The following is a 16,385-nucleotide window of genomic DNA, read 5'->3' as shown; positions in this document are numbered from 1 at the left end:
TTCCAGAATGGTCCTGTATTTGGCTCCATCCATCTTCCCATCAATTTTAACCATCTTCCCTGTCCCTGCTGAAGAAAAGCAGGCCCAAACCATGATGCTGCCACCACCATGTTTGACAGTGGGGATGGTGTGTTCAGGGTGATGTGCTGTGTTGCTTTTACGCCAAACATAACGTTTTGCATTGTTGCCAAAAAGTTCAATTTTGGTTTCATCTGACCAGAGCACCTTCTTACACATGTTTGGTGTGTCTAACAGGTAGCTTGTGGCAAACTTTAAACGACACTTTTTATGGATATCTTTAAGAAATGGCTTTCTTCTTGCCACTCTTCCATAAAGGCCAGATTTGTGCAATATACGACTGATTGTTGTCCTATGGACAGAGTCTCCCACCTCAGCTGTAGATTTCTGCAGTTCATCCAGAGTGATCATGGGCCTCTTGGCTGTATCTCTGATCAGTCTTCTCCTTGTATGAGCTGAAAGTTTAGAGGGACGGCCAGGTCTTGGTAGATTTGCAGTGGTCTGATACTCCTTCCATTTCAATATTATGGCTTGCACAGTGCTCCTTGGGATGTTTAAAGCTTGGGAAATCTTTTTGTATCCAAATCCGGCTTTAAACTTCTTCACAACAGTATCTCAGACCTGCCTGGTGTGTTCCTTGTTCTTCATGATGCTCTATGCACTTTTAACGGACCTCTGAGACTATCACAGTGCAGGTGCATTTATATGGAGACTTGATTACACACAGGTGGATTGTATTTATCATAATTAGTCATTTAGGTCAACATTGGATCATTCAGAGATCCTCACTGAACTTCTGGAGAGAGTTTGCTGCACTGAAAGTAAAGGGGCTGAATAATTTTGCACGCCCAATTTTTCAGTTTTTGATTTGTTAAAAAAGTTTGAAATATCCAATAAATGCCGTTCCACTTCATGATTGTGTCCCACTTGTTGTTGATTCTTCACAAAAAAATACAGTTTTATATCTTTATGTTTGAAGCCTGAAATGTGGCAAAAGGTCGCAAAGTTCAAGGGGGCCGAATACTTTCGCAAGGCACTGTATATGCCAATCTTGTTTGCAACAAAGCAATAGAGTAATACTGCAAAAAATGTGGCAAAGCAATTCACTTTTTGCTCAGAATACAAAGTCTTATGTTTGGGGCAAATCCAATATAACACATTACTGAGTACCACTCTTCATATTTTCAAGCATAGTTGTGGCTGCGTCATGTTATGGGTAGTTTTCAGGTTAAAAAATAAACATAATGGAGCTAAGCACAGTCAAAATCCTAGAGGAAAACCTGGTTCAGTATGCTTTCCACCAGACACTAGGAGATTAAATCACCTTTCGGCAGGACCTTTCACCTTTCAGCAGGACATTAACCTAAAACCCAATATACACTGGAGCTGCTTATCAAGAAGACAGTGAGTGGGTGAGTTACAGTTTTGACTTTAATAATTTTGAAAATAATAATGGCCAAATGTTGCACAATCCAGGTGTGGAAAGCTCTTATAGACTTACCCAGAAAAACTCACAGCTGTAATCTCTGCAAAAGGTGCTTCTACAAAGTATTGACTCAGGGATGTGAATGCTTATATAATACAAGATATTTCTATTTTAGATATTTTCAATACATTTGCTAAAATTTCTAAAAACATGTTTTCACTTTGTCATTATGGGGTATTGTGTGTAGACTGGTGAGAGAAAAACATATATTTAATCAAATTCAGGCTGCATGTGTAATAAGTCAAGGGGTATGAATACTTGACTTGAAAAAGCTCCATTTGGTTCTATTGTATTATCAGACTCTGAAACAAACACATCAACACAATGGCTGTCCTAATCCAGCTCTTGCTTAAGGGGTGAGAGCTTCCAGGCCTTCCGTCCCTCAAGCACTCCCTACATTATTTTATTATACTTGAATGAGTCAAGCTGAAAATTGCATGCAGCTGCTGACTCCAGCCTATTGCTGTTCTGCCTAGTCTTATAGCATTGCCCACCAGGCTTGAAAAATCATTCAGTTACTGATCATACATGAGTGGCTATAAAGCTGCCCTGTGTGTGTATGTGTGTGTGTGCAAAATTATGGATAGCTGAAAGTGTCTTACAATGACCCATTTTCTGGTGACGCCTGACAGTTTTTGACAACTATTTTACATCTTTATGGTTATGCACTATTTTGATTGCCAGAAAACAGTGGAATACAAAATATGCCATTCATTTACTTCTATACAAAATCTGAAGTAGTTTTGCCCAATTTGACTTTTCAACTGTAGTCTTTATGTCATCACTCCTCAACATAGAGGGAAGACAGGACAGCAGCAGAGACAACAGGAGAGGTACATCATTATTTCCACACAAATCAGTGGTAAAGCCAGGCACGTGAAACAATCCACTCCATAGGTATACACTGAGTGAGTGAGTGATCTAAATGCAGTGTTTAGCTCCATCTGGATCCATGGCCGAGTATTTTAACATCTTATCAGGAATCGGTTGAGCGGTGATTAAGCTAGGTTACTGATCTGATGAGGCCCGCCTGCTCTCTACAGTGGCAGTAGCGTTTAGTGGGCAGTATGTTGAGCTGCTGTTAAATGTGTGTTAAGTTCTGCCATCCCAGTCAGGTGGCTACAGGCTTCAACCCACAGCGTTCAGTCCACGCCTGTGGAGCAGACACATGACTATAATGGTAACGTCTCACTGAGCACGCCTCGGCCTGCCCAAGGGCGTTGTTTGGGAGAGTGTATGCATACAGTATGTCCGTATGTTTGTGTATGTGTGTGTGAGAGGGAGCCCTATATCCTGAGGATTCGTAGTTGTTGTTCATTTCCTGTTCAGTGATAAAATGAGCACATAAAGGCTAAACGGCACTCTTCCCTGGCCTTTAACCACATCACAGCAGTTTTCCACTAACCACAGATAATTATACAATTAAAACAATGTTCTGTGTCTATCTGTCAAACTGATCTAATTTGCCATTAGAATGACACTAGAGCAATGAGGACTCGCTCTCTCTTTCCCTGAGCGAAACCCGTCTCCTCTCTATCACATGACTAGGGAGAAACATCTGCAACAGAGAAAAACACTAACTGAGCTGTGAGGAATAGGAGGTCTACTTGTTAAGCAGGATGTTAGTGAATAAAGCAGGACCCGGTGGCATTCAGTGTGACCCATAGTTTTCATAGGGCCAAGGAAATGGAGAGGTTCAGTTGACTGTTGGTTTAAATTAACCTTCAGTTGCTGAGAGAAAAGGACCTGAGTGACATTAGTATTTTCTAAGACAATACTCCTTTATGCATGTCGTATTTGACATAAATGATTCATTATGACAAAGAAAAGCAGAGCTAAACAAATAAGTCATAAATTAAAGGTCAATACTGACTGGCATTGTGGGATAAATCAAAATTCACACATGATTGTGATCATTTCACAAAACAGCAACTGTTGACTATGCATTTGAAAGCAAACCTACAGAGAAAGGAAATAGAGGATAAATGTATTATATCCATTATTTCTCTAAATATGTGTTCCTTATATATTGCCCTTACATATGGACAACATATTAAAGGAAAAGTGACTGTTGCGATCCAGTGTGCGAGTGTGGAAACTGCAGTTTGTATCAGGGCCAGAAGAGTGACCTCCCTCTGGGCCAGCAGATTAAGCCCTGCCCCCCAGCCTGTAGCCGGAGAGGGTGTGAGGGACAGTGGGTGGGAGGAGGCTCAGAAGACGTTGACCTGGAAATCCTACCTCTCTCCCAGTCTACCCACTGAGGACAAGGAACTCAGATAGGAACTCCTTTTCAAGAAGTTAAAGGAAAATGTGTGTCTGCCCAGCCCGGTATGCCTGTGTCTAACCGGTCTCAACCACAATGGAAATCCTTTTATGTTTATAGGTGATCTTAATGTCGCAAAGCTAACTAAAAAGCAGCATTCCCCAAGAGAGGATGACTTTCACTTTAGCAGTGATAAATTCATGAACTTCTTTGAGGAAAAGATTATGATTATTAGAAAGCAAATTACGGACTCCTCTTTAAACCTGCGTATTCCTCCAAACCTCAGTTGTCCTGAGTCTGCACAACTCTGCCAGGACCTAGGATCAAGAGAGACGCTCAAGTGTTTTAGTACTATATCTCTTGACACAATGATGAAAATAATCATGGCCTCTAAACCTTCAAGCTGCATACTGGACCCTATTCCAACTAAACTACTGAAAGAACTGCTTCCTGTGCTTGGCCCTCCTATGTTGAACATAATAAACGGCTCTCTATCCACTGGATGTGTACCAAACTCACTAAAAGTGGCAGTAATAAAGCCTCTCTTGAAAAAGCCAAACCTTGACCCAGAAAATATAAAAAACTATTGGCCTATATCGAATCTTCCATTCCTCTCAAAAATTTTAGAGAAGGCTGTTGCGCAGCAACTCACTGCCTTCCTGAAGACAAACAATGTATACGAAATGCTTCAGTCTGGTTTTAGACCCCATCATAGCACTGAGACGGCACTTGTGAAGGTGGTAAATGACATTTTAATGGCATCGGACCGAGGCTCTGCATCTGTCCTCGTGCTCCTAGACCTTAGTGCTGCTTTTGATACCATCGATCACCACATTCTTTTGGAGAGATTGGAAACCCAAATTGGTCTACACGGAGATGTTCTGGCCTGGTTTAGATCTTATCTGTCGGAAAGATATCAGTTTGTCTCTGTGAATGGTTTGTCCTCTGACAAATCAACTGTAAATTTCGGTGTTCCTCAAGGTTCCGTTTTAGGACCAGTATTGTTTTCACTATATATTTTACCTCTTGGGGATGTTATTCGAAAACATAATGTAAACTTTCACTGCTATGCGGATGACACACAGCTGTACATTTCAATGAAACATGGTGAAGCCCCAAAATTGCCCTCGCTAGAAGCATGTGTTTCAGACATAAGGAAGTGGATGGCTGCAAACTTTCTACTATTAAACTCGGACAAAACAGAGATGCTTGTTCTAGGTCCCAAGAAACAAAGAGATCTTCTGTTGAATCTGACAATTAATCTTAATGGTTGTACAGTCGTCTCAAATAAAACTGTGAAGGACCTCGGCGTTACTCTGGACCCTGATCTCTCTTTTGAAGAACATATCAAGACCATTTCGAGGACAGCTTTTTTCCATCTACGTAACATTGCAAAAATCAGAAACTTTCTGTCCAAAAATGATGCAGAAAAATTAATCCATGCTTTTGTCACTTCTAGGTTAGACTACTGCAATGCTCTATTTTCCGGCTACCCGGATAAAGCACTAAATAAACTTCAGTTAGTGCTAAATACGGCTGCTAGAATCCTGACTAGAACCAAAAAAATTGATCATATTACTCGAGTGCTAGCCTTTCTACACTGGCTTCCTGTCAAAGCAAGGGCTGATTTCAAGGTTTTACTGCTAACCTACAAAGCATTACATGGGCTTGCTCCTACCTATCTCTCTGATTTGGTCCTGCCGTACATACCTACACGTACGCTACGGTCACAAGACGCAGGCCTCCTAATTGTCCCTAGAATTTCTAAGCAAACAGCTGGAGGCAGGGCTTTCTCCTATAGAGCTCCATTTTTATGGAACGGTCTGCCTACCCATGTCAGAGACGCAAACTCGGTCTCAACCTTTAAGTCTTTACTGAAGACTCATCTCTTCAGTGGGTCATATGATTGAGTGTAGTCTGGCCCAGGAGTGGGAAGGTGAACGGAAAGGCTCTGGAGCAACGAACCGCCCTTGCTGTCTCTGCCTGGCCGGTTCCCCTCTTTCCACTGGGATTCTCTGCCTCTAACCCTATTACAGGGGCTGAGTTACTGGCTTGCTGGGGCTCTCTCATGCCGTCCCTGGAGGGGGTGCGTCACCTGAGTGGGTTGATTCACTGTTGTGGTCATCCTGTCTGGGTTGGCGCCCCCCCCTTGGGTTGTGCCGTGGCGGAGATGTTTGTGGGCTATACTCAGCCTTGTCTCAGGATGGTAAGTTGGTGGTTGAAGATATCCCTCTAGTGGTGTGGGGGCTGTGCTTTGGCAAAGTGGGTGGGGTTATATCCTTCCTGTTTGGCCCTGTCCGGGGGTGTCCTCGGATGGGGCCACAGTGTCTCCTGACCCCTCCTGTCTCAGCCTCCAGTATTTATGCTGCAGTAGTTTATGTGTCGGGGGGCTGGGGTCAGTTTGTTATATCTGGAGTACTTCTCCTGTCCTTTTCAGTGTCCTGTGTGAATCTAAGTGTGCGTTCTCTAATTCTCTCCTTCTCTCTTTCTTTCTCTCTCTCGGAGGACCTGAGCCCTAGGACCATGCCCCAGGACTACCTGACATGATGACTCCTTGCTGTCCCCAGTCCACCTGGCCATGCTGCTGTTCCAGTTTCAACTGACCTGAGCCCTAGGACCATGCCCCAGGACTACCTGACATGATGACTCCTTGCTGTCCCCAGTCCACCTGGCCATGCTGCTGCTCCAGTTTCAACTTCCACCTGACTGTGCTGCTGCTCCAGTTTCAACTGTTCTGCCTTATTATTATTCGACCATGCTGGTCATTTATGAACATTTGAACATCTTGGCCATGTTCTGTTATAATCTCCACCCGGCACAGCCAGAAGAGGACTGGCCACCCCACATAGCCTGGTTCCTCTCTAGGTTTCTTCCTAGGTATTGGCCTTTCTAGGGAGTTTTTCCTAGCCACCGTGCTTCTACACCTGCATTGCTTGCTGTTTGGGGTTTTAGGCTGGGTTTCTGTACAGCACTTTGAGATATCAGCTGATGTACGAAGGGCTATATAAATACATTTGATTTGATTTGATTTGATTAATGAGGATTCAAACCCATTAGGTTTCAGACCTGCCATAGAGGAGCTCTGTGGTATTAGCCATGAACAAGTGCACCATCAGCACAAAGAGAGAACAGTATTTTATGGCAACAGATCACTGACTCAAGCCATTGGCCACAGAGACCACAAATGAGGCGTTAAGTGTAGCGGCACAGCAGCGGAGAAGGGTAGATAGATGGAGAGATGTGCCCTTCTTCTCCTCCCATCCATGCATGTGTCCGCTCTCCCTATTTCCACTCCTCCCTAAACCAGTCTCTCTCTCTCTCTCCCTCCCTCCCTCTCCCTCTATACTCCATTTCACATTTACATCAAAACATGTGGAAGAGGCCCACAATGCACTGCCACTAAATAACAACTGTCACCTAGAGTATAATTCATTAAACCAATGTTAATGTTGTCTTCCTCTAATGTCATTTGTATAATTGAAATGTAATTCTCCAACAATATTTGGGGAGAATTTTAATTGACGTTTGCTGTAATGAATTGTTGGGCAGAGACCAAGGCACAGGCACAGAGAAGTTTAAAAAACGCATCCTGACATAGAGATTGAGAAAGAGAGGCGGAGTGGCAAGGCGAGGAGAGGGGCCTGCTGGGACGGTTTCATCATCACCGCCACCCCCCCTGCTGATGGGATGGGGGAGGGAGGGGGGGGGCGATAGACTCTTCTTCACAGTCTGAGATTTAATTGCACACAGATTCCATTACCTCCGCACAAATGTCACGTTCACTTCTGATCAGGGGCAAGGCAGGCGCTGGCAGCCAGCCAGACAACAGTGCAGAAAGTATTCAGCCAATCAGAGCACCCACTGCAGACAGGGGAGAGGGACAGGGAGAGAATGCCAAAGATATTAAAAACAAAGGATTGTCATAAACAAAGCTGCCGACGCTGCTACGACCGGTGTACTATGCATCATTTAGGGAGTGAAGTGATATCTTTTGTTTTGATTGCTACTTTTCATTGAATTGGCCAATATGATATAAGGTGATCATTTAGAATGATAAGGTCAAAAAAAATGAAAGGCTACCATCTATATGATGATATTCTGTAGATGTTTGTGAAATACATGTTCTGGATTTTCAAATTTAATGTTAGAAATCTAACCCTAAAACTTCATCAAAACACAATTGGTAAAAAAAATATATATATATGTTTAGCATAATGTCTAATTAAAGTCACTATTCAAGATTTACATTTACATTAAAACTCCATACATAGAGTTGAAGTCGGAAGTTTACATACACTTAGGTTGGAGTCATAAAAACTTGTTTTTCAACCACTCCACACATTTCTTGTTAAAAAACTATAGTTTTAGCAAGTCGGTTAAGACATCTACTGTGTGCATGACACAATTAATTTTTCCAACAACTGTTTACAGACAGATTATTTCACTTATAATTTACAGTATCACAATTCCAATGGGTCAGAAGGTTACATACACTAACTCAACTGTGCCTTTAAACAGCTTGGAAAATTCCAGGAAATGATGTCATGGCTTTAGAAGCTTCTGATAGGCAACTTGACATCATTTGAGTCAATTGGAGGTGTACCTGTGGATGTATTTCAAGGCCTACCTTCAAACTCAGAGCCTCTTTGCTTGACATCATGGGAAAATCAAAAGAAATCAGCCAAGACCTCAGAAAATTGTAGACCTCCACAAGTCTGGTTCATCCTTGGGAGCAATTTCCAAACGCCTGAAGGTACCACGTTCATCTGTACAAATAATAGTACGCAAGTATAAACACCATGGGACCACGCAGCCGTCATACTGCTCAGGAAGGAGATGCGTTCTGTCTCCTAGAGATGAACATACTTTGGTGCAAAAAGGGCAACCCAATCCCAGAACAACAGTAAAGGACCTGTGAAGATGCTGGAGGAAACAGGTAGAAAATAATCTATATCCACAGTAAAACGAGTCCTATATCAACATAACCTGAAAGGCCGCTCAGCAAGGAAGAAGTCACTGCTCCAAAATCACCATAAAAAAGCCAGACTACGGTTTGCAACTGCACACTGTTCTGATGAAACAAAAATAGAACTGTTTGGTCATAATGACCATTGTTATGTTTGGAGGAAAAAGGGGAGATTTGCAAGCTGAAGAACACCATCCCAACCGTAAAGCACAGGGGTGGCAGCATCATGTTGTGGGGGTGCTTTGCTGCAGGAGGGACTGGTGCACTTCACAAAATAGATGGCATCATGAGGAGGGAAAATATGTGGATATATTGAAGCAACATCTCAAGATATCAGTCAGGAAGTTAAAGCTTGGTTGCAAATGTGTCACACCCTGACCTTAGAGAGCCTTTTTATTCTCTATTTGGTTAAGTCAGGGTGTGACTAGGGTGGGCAATCTATGTTTTCTATTTCTTTGTTGGCCGGGTATGGTTCCCAATCAGAGGCAGCTGTCTATCGTTGTCTCTGATTGGGGATCATACTTAGGCAGCCTTTTCCCACCTGTAGTGTGTGGGATCTTGTTTTGGTACTGTGCTGTTTAGCAATACTAAACTTTACGTTTCTTTTGTATTTTGTTGTTTTTTCTGTGTTCATTGAAATAAAGAAAGATGTACGCCTACCACGCTGCACCTTGGTCCGATCCTTCCATCAACAAGCGTGACAGAAGATCCCACCACAAATGGACCAAGCAGCGTGGCCAGGAGGAGCAGACATCCTGGACATGGGAGGATATCTTGGACGGTAAGGGATCCTGGACGTGGGAGGAGATCCTGGCCAGAAAGGATCGCCTTCCATGGGAGCAGATGGAGGCAGCGAGGGAGGAACAACGACGACACCGGGGTTCGCGACCACAACGGAAGCCGGAGAGGCAGCCCCCCAAAAATTTTTTTGGGGCACACGGTGTGGTTGGTGGAGCCAGGGTTTGAACCAGAGCCAATTCCCCGTACTCACCATGGGGAGCATGTGACCGGTCAGGCACCATGTTTTGCGGTGATACACACAGTTTCTCCAGTGCGCATCCACAGCCCGGTGCGTTCTGTGCCAGCTACCCGCATTTGCCGTGCGAAAGTGGGCATCTGTCCAGGACGGGTGATGCCGGCTCAGTGCGCCTGGTCTCCAGTGCGCCTCCTCGGTCCAGGATATCCTGCGCCGGCTCTACTGTATCTTCGGTGCGCCTTCACAGCCCAGTGCGTCCTGTGCTAGCTCCCCGCACTTGCCGTGCGAGGGTGGTCATTTGTCCAGGACGCGTTGTGCCAGCTCTACGCTCCAGACCTCCAGTGTGCCTCCACGGTCCAGTATATCCAATGCCAGCTCCATGCACCCGGCCTTCAGTGCGTATCTCCAGCCTAGTACGGCCTGTGCCAGCTCCCCGCATGAAGCCTCCAGTGATGATCCATAGCTCGAAGCCTCCAGTGATGATCCATGGCACAAAGCCTCCAGTGATGATCCATGGTCCGGAGCCTCCAGTGATGATCCATGGCCCGTAGCCTCCAGTGATGATCCATGGCCCAGAGCCTCCAGTGATGATCCATGGTCCAGAGCCTCTAGAGACAATCCAAGATCCGGAGTCTCCAGCGACGGTTCCCAGTCCGGAGCCTCCAGCGACGGTTCCCAGTCTGGAGCCTCCAGCGGGGGTTCCCAGTCCCGAGTATCCGGCGACGATCCACGGTCCGGAAGAGCCTCCGGCGACGTTCCACGGTCCGGGTCCTCCGGCGACGATCTACGGTCCGGTTCCTCTGGCAACGATCCACGGTCCGGAGCCTCTGGCGACGATCCACGGTCTGGTTCAACGGAAGCGGAGGGATCCGCGAGCGGAGCGGGGTCTACGTTCCGAACCGGAGCCGCTACCGAGGCTAGATGCCCACCCGGACCCTCCCCCATAGAGTCAGTTTTTGCGGCCGGAGTCCGCACCTTTGGGGGGTACTGTCATGCCCTGACCTTAGAGAGCCTTTTTATTCTCTATTTGGTTAGGTCAGGGTGTGACTAGGGTGGGCAATCTATGTTTTCTATTTCTTTGTTGGCCGGGTATGGTTCCCAATTAGAGGCAGCTGTCTATCGTTGTCTCTGATTGGAGATCATACTTAGGCAGCCTTTCCCACCTGTAGTGTGTGGGATCTTGTTTTGGTACTGTGCTGTTTAGCAATACTAAACTTTACATTTCGTTTGTATTTTGTTGTTTTTTCGGTGTTCATAAAGAAAGATGTACGCCCTACCACGCTGCGCCTTGGTCCGATCCTTCCTTCAACGAGCATGACAAAATGGGTCTTCCAAATGGTCCATGACCCCAAGCATACTTCCAAAGTTGTGGCAAAATGGCTTAAGGACAACAAATTCAAGGTATTGGAGTGGCAATCACAAAGCCCTGACCTCAATCCTACAGAAAATTTGTGTGCAGAACTGAAAACGCGAGTGCGAGCAAGGAGGCCTACAAACCTGACTCAGTTACACCAGCTCTGTCAGGAGGAATGGGACAAAATTCACCCAACTTATTTTGGAAAGCTTGTGGAAAGCTAACCAAAACATTTGAGCCAAGTTAAACAATTTAAAGGGAATGCTACCAAATACTAATTGAGTGTATGTAAACTTCTGACCCACTGGGAATGTAATGACAGAAATAAAAGCTGAAATAAATCCTTCTCTCTACTATTATTCTGACATTTCACATTCTTAAAATAAAGTGGTCCTAACTGACCTAAAACAGGGACTTTTTACTGGGATTAAATGTCAGGAATTGTGAAAATGTATTTGGCTAAGGTGTACGTAAATATCCCACTTCAACTGTAAGTAGTAATATTTTCCACAATGCATCAAAGTATTCAATTAAAACTTGCAAATTTGAATAAAATAGGAACATCATATTTTCAACAAAGTTATTGATAAATTTAGCCAACACATTATTTGCAAGACATTCCGTTTAGTTGTTTCATTATTCAAAGTCATAATGCAATTTGGTCAAATAAAATAGTTTTCAATTATTAGCCTGAACAATTAACAGTTCATGAAAATACTTTGAGCATGTGTTGGTATCTAGTTTAACCTAATTATAATAAGATGCTAATTAGCCTAACAAGTTAAATCTCACTATGCTGCAGTCTTCTAGTTCACAGAGGCAGAGAACATTTGAAATAAAACTGACATCTGAAGTAGATAAGAGTAAGGAAGTGCATATACCGTGTTCACTTGTGTAGGAAAGACTGGCGTTCCATTCTTCCAATGAAAATTCAGCTCAGGGTCTTCAGAGGCGGGACCATCAGGAGTTCACAGATTACACTGTATTTAGGTATGAGAAGGACAGAAGAGAGGGTTGTCACTAGTTACCAAAGTCATAATTTTGTCTAAACCCTGCCTATTTCTACAATGTATCTTCTTAAAATTTGATTTGAAATCTTAACCTTAACCTTTCTACATTAATTATCCTAACCTGCTGCATTAGTTCTCCTAAACCTGCTACGAAACGTACATTCTGACAAAAGCTGTATCCCTTCAAGAGAAAACTCAGTTCACTTAACCCACATCAACAGGAGTGGCATTATCAGAGGGAAAATTAAACGTGATCAGCTACAACCACACATATTTTACATGCGTTATGACGCACTGATTCCAGTTGTCATCTCCTGGCCTAAATACATAGTCATCTCACTGTTTTCATCTTCACAAAGACAGATTAGTATGACTGATATTTAACATTATCTCACAATTGCATAATGCGGTGATGATGCTGCTGATGTAAATGTCAGCGTTAACAAAATAACAATGTGTACAACCACAGAAATCTGACTCCCCCGGAACGCTGTATGTTCTCAGTGACATATTGACCTATAAACCTGCACCATTGTGTGTGAGCTCTGTCTGAAAGTAATCTGGATTTTGCAAGGCCATTTTCTGGACACCATTCTGAAAATTAAGTCAGTTCCAAAATTACAATTGTGAACTTGGTCATCGACAGACCTAAATTCAATACCAGATCATATTGGCCTCTTTACATGCTGTACTTGTTGAAGTATTAATTCATAAGACAACAACATGTCTGTCTGTCTCTGTGTGTGTGTGCAACTAGCTAGCAGAATTCAAAGTTCATTCATGTTTCTCAAACTTGAATTTCTTAAATGTTGAAGGTTAAGTTAAGGCATTAACTCCAAAATCTTAAAGTTAGGCATTAACTCAGAATGGTTAAGGTTTGGGATAGGCTTAAAACAAAAATCTCAAACACAACTTTCTATTGCTGGATTCGACCTTGCAACTTATCCACCATCCCCGTCCACAACACCCTAGGCAAAACCTAGTGGCCGGTTTCTATGTAATCTTCAGACATCATCAGAAATGGATGAACGTTGAATACTGACTTGCATCACGGGTGACCTGGATGTGCGTTCGAGGTCTATCTATATCTTTAGGCCTATCTGTTTATGGCATGAGTGTATAATGTATATTTTTTTCCCTATCGGCAGAACAGAAGAAGGAGATCCAGAACCATTAATTGAGCTTGTCTATGAGAGACAGTGCCAAAAGACCAAATATATAACTCTGACTCTCTCTCTGTACAGCACTAGTGTGTCGAGGCCCCAAACCATACACAACAAACCCCAGGCCCGCCTCATAATTCATGAGTGTGGAATTTGGCTAACCCCATTAACGCAGCGTTGTTTCCACAGCCAGATCACATTCCTCTGCCCGCCATCAGCCTCTGAACGGCCCCTGATAAGACCCTTCTGATTACCCGTCTGCATGCCTGTCATTATAGGGCGGCAGGTAGATTAGTGGTTAATAGTGTTGATCCAGTAACCAAAAGGATGCTAGTTTGAATCCCTGAGCAGACTCAGTGAAAAATCTGTCGATGTGCCCTTGAGCGAGGCACTTAACCCTAAATTGCTCTGAATAAGAGTGTCTGCTGAATTGTAAATGACTCCCAAAAATATGTTTATCCCAATAGACCGGCTTCACCCATCTGAATCTATGGCTGCAGCATGGTGGCTCCACCTTGCTCAAAAAGGAAAGACTTGGGAAAAGAGTACCACCATGCACAATTTACAATGGTAAGAGTTGATGAGATCATTCGAAAGAGATTGGATTTATGCATGGTCTCGTATAAGGGATCTGAAGAAAGATTAAAAGTACTTCAATTTTGAAATGAGGTACCCCACTTTTATTTCACTTCGAAAATGAGCACTTAAAAAGTGATGGTTTAGTTTAAAGACGTGCTACTGCTTTCCATCCATAAAATCAAACAAACAACCAAGCCCTGTAAGATACAGTACGATATCTTCACAGTCATTTTCACAGCGGCAACATCAAATAGACAGATACAACAGCTAAGTTATTCTTCAATTGTGGACTTCCACACAGCAGCTGCTCAACACACAACCTTCAGCTTTAGAAACATGTGGTTTTAATCTCTCCTTTTGACCCAAATTACAGTCCTTGTCAGTTTCAAAAGGAACTCGTAACCAGACACTTTAAAATATACTGAACAAACATATAAATGCAACATGCACCAATATCAAAGATTTTACTTGGTTTACAGATCATATGAGAAAATCAGTCAACTGAAATAAATTCGTTAGGCCATAATCTATGGATTTCACATGACCGGAAATACAAATATGCATATGTTGGTACCTGAGGAACAAGGGGCCTCACAATGGGCCTCAGGATCTCATCATGGTATTTTTATGCATTCAAATTGCTATCGATAAAATGCAATTCAGTTTGTTGTCTGTAGCTTATCCCTGCCCATACCATATCCCCACCACCACCATGGGGCACTCTGTTCACAACGTTGACATCAGCAAACCGCTCACCCACACAAGGCCATACACATGGTTTGTGGTTGTGCGGCTGGTTGGATGTACTGCCAAATTTTTATAAACGACGTTGGGAGGTGGTTTATGGTAGAGAAATTAACATTCAATTCTCTGGCAATAGCTCTGGTGGACATTCCTGCAGTCAGCATGCAAATTGTACACTCACTCAAAACTTGAGACATTTGGCATTTAGAGTGGCCCTTTGTTGTCCCCAGCACAAGGTGCACCTGTGTAATAATCATGTTGTTTAATCAGCTTCTTGATATGCCACACCTGTCAGGTGGATGGATTATCTTGGCCAAATGAGAAATGCTCACTAACAGGGATGTAAACAAATTTGTGCAAAATATTTTAGATATATCAGCTTTTGTGCATATTTATTTCAGCTCATGAAACATGGGACCAACACTTTATATGTTGCGTTCATATTTTTGTTCAATGTAGTTTGTTAATTATTTGTGTGTCATGTTTCCAACCGAACTGACAACAAACTTTTGGCAAAGGTCTTTGTTCTACCCAGGTTCATGAAACATCAGACTGGATGGGGACAAGGACAACCTACTCCACCTACTCTACCTCATCAATATCTAATACACAGAGGACACCACAGTCAACGGGATGTCAAATCACACACAAATAAGAAACCCATTGGCAAAATACCGAAACATTATAGATGGGACCGAATAGCATGTCTTCAATAGCGTTTGGTTGTCTCAGAATGCTGTCTATGTCCAACACAGTCAACAGAGCCTGCAACTCTGAGAGTCATTAGGTAGCTAGCAGGGCTTCATCTGACTGTAGAGACAGAACATTGTGGCTGGATCGGATCAATGGCTTGACCCATTAAGTCACAGCACTCCCAGTACCTCATCTAATAAGAGCCGGGCTTGGGGAGCACCCCTGGCTGACCCATGCTGCTGGGGACAATTATAAGAGAGTGGTCTATCAGCACCGACACCCACTTGCCCAGGCAGCGCAAAGGCAAGAAGGAGATCCACATGATTTAAACTCCTCCCTAAGACGTGCTGACAAGGTTAGAGGGTCAACGCCGACATTAACAGGTCAGTGTGTGGCCCACTTGGGAACAATTACTCCCAGACACAACTAAGTGGACACTTGATTGAACACGACGGAGGCAGGGCACACTTCCCACAGATAACAATCCCCAGAGCCATTTAGGATAAAAAGCCGTTGTGATACAGCCTTTAGGGGCAAAATTCATCTTCCATTTCCCTTTTAAAAGAATGTGAGCATGTGATAGAAAGCCATTCTCTGGAGGCGATGAGCCTCTGAGCATTAACATTTCTACCAATGCTAATAGCAGATTATGACACACTGACAAACGCAGAGTTTTGGGCTTTTACATTTGGGTCAAGCCAAAAGCCAAAAGGTCTCAAGGCTTCAACCCAAATTATAGATGTTCAATTTGAAACCAATGCAATCCAAATATCTACGTTTAGATGTTTATTTTATTTAGCAGACGCTGTTATCCAGAGCGACTTACAGCTAGTGCGTTCATCTTAAGATAGCTAGGCGGGACAACCATATATCTCAGTCATAGTAAGTCAAGGTTGTTGGGCTATTTTAAAGAATTTGGGTTATGTTGTTGAGGCATTAACAGACATGTTCATTAAATGTGTGTAGATCTGCCGTTGTTGCATTGTCTTTTTTCCCCTTTTTTATCTGACCTTTGACCTACTGACAGTTTGACCCTCCTCCCACCACAATGAGTAAAACTTTTCCCCTCCCGGTACAGCTGGTGTCTTATCCACTAACACTCCCCAGATCTAGGGAGATTAATGTCACAACTC

At 43.4% G+C, this 16,385-nt stretch overlaps 1 protein-coding gene across 8 annotated transcripts in view; it reads right to left on the bottom strand.

Annotated features, from left to right (window-relative positions):
* Positions 1-16,385, bottom strand: part of LOC109898110 (forkhead box protein P1-B) — a 241,197-nt gene that overhangs the window by 196,992 nt on the left and 27,820 nt on the right. For 7 of the 8 annotated variants that reach the window (XR_004203567.1, XR_004203566.1, XM_031793110.1 and 4 more), the window contains exons 2-3: positions 11,945-12,043; positions 7,528-7,628 (exon numbers count right to left, since the gene is read on the bottom strand). The gene's annotated coding sequence lies outside the window, so the exon portion shown is untranslated. The remainder of the gene's footprint in view (positions 1-7,527; positions 7,629-11,944; positions 12,044-16,385) is intronic. The other variant, XM_031793039.1, reaches the window with a different exon arrangement.

The sequence above is a fragment of the Oncorhynchus kisutch genome, linkage group LG1 (assembly GCF_002021735.2).
Source record: "Oncorhynchus kisutch isolate 150728-3 linkage group LG1, Okis_V2, whole genome shotgun sequence".
In the NCBI taxonomy this organism is placed as follows: domain Eukaryota; kingdom Metazoa; phylum Chordata; class Actinopteri; order Salmoniformes; family Salmonidae; genus Oncorhynchus; species Oncorhynchus kisutch.
Note: the sequence above shows the minus strand (reverse complement) of the source record. Positions and strands in the feature narration are given on the sequence as shown.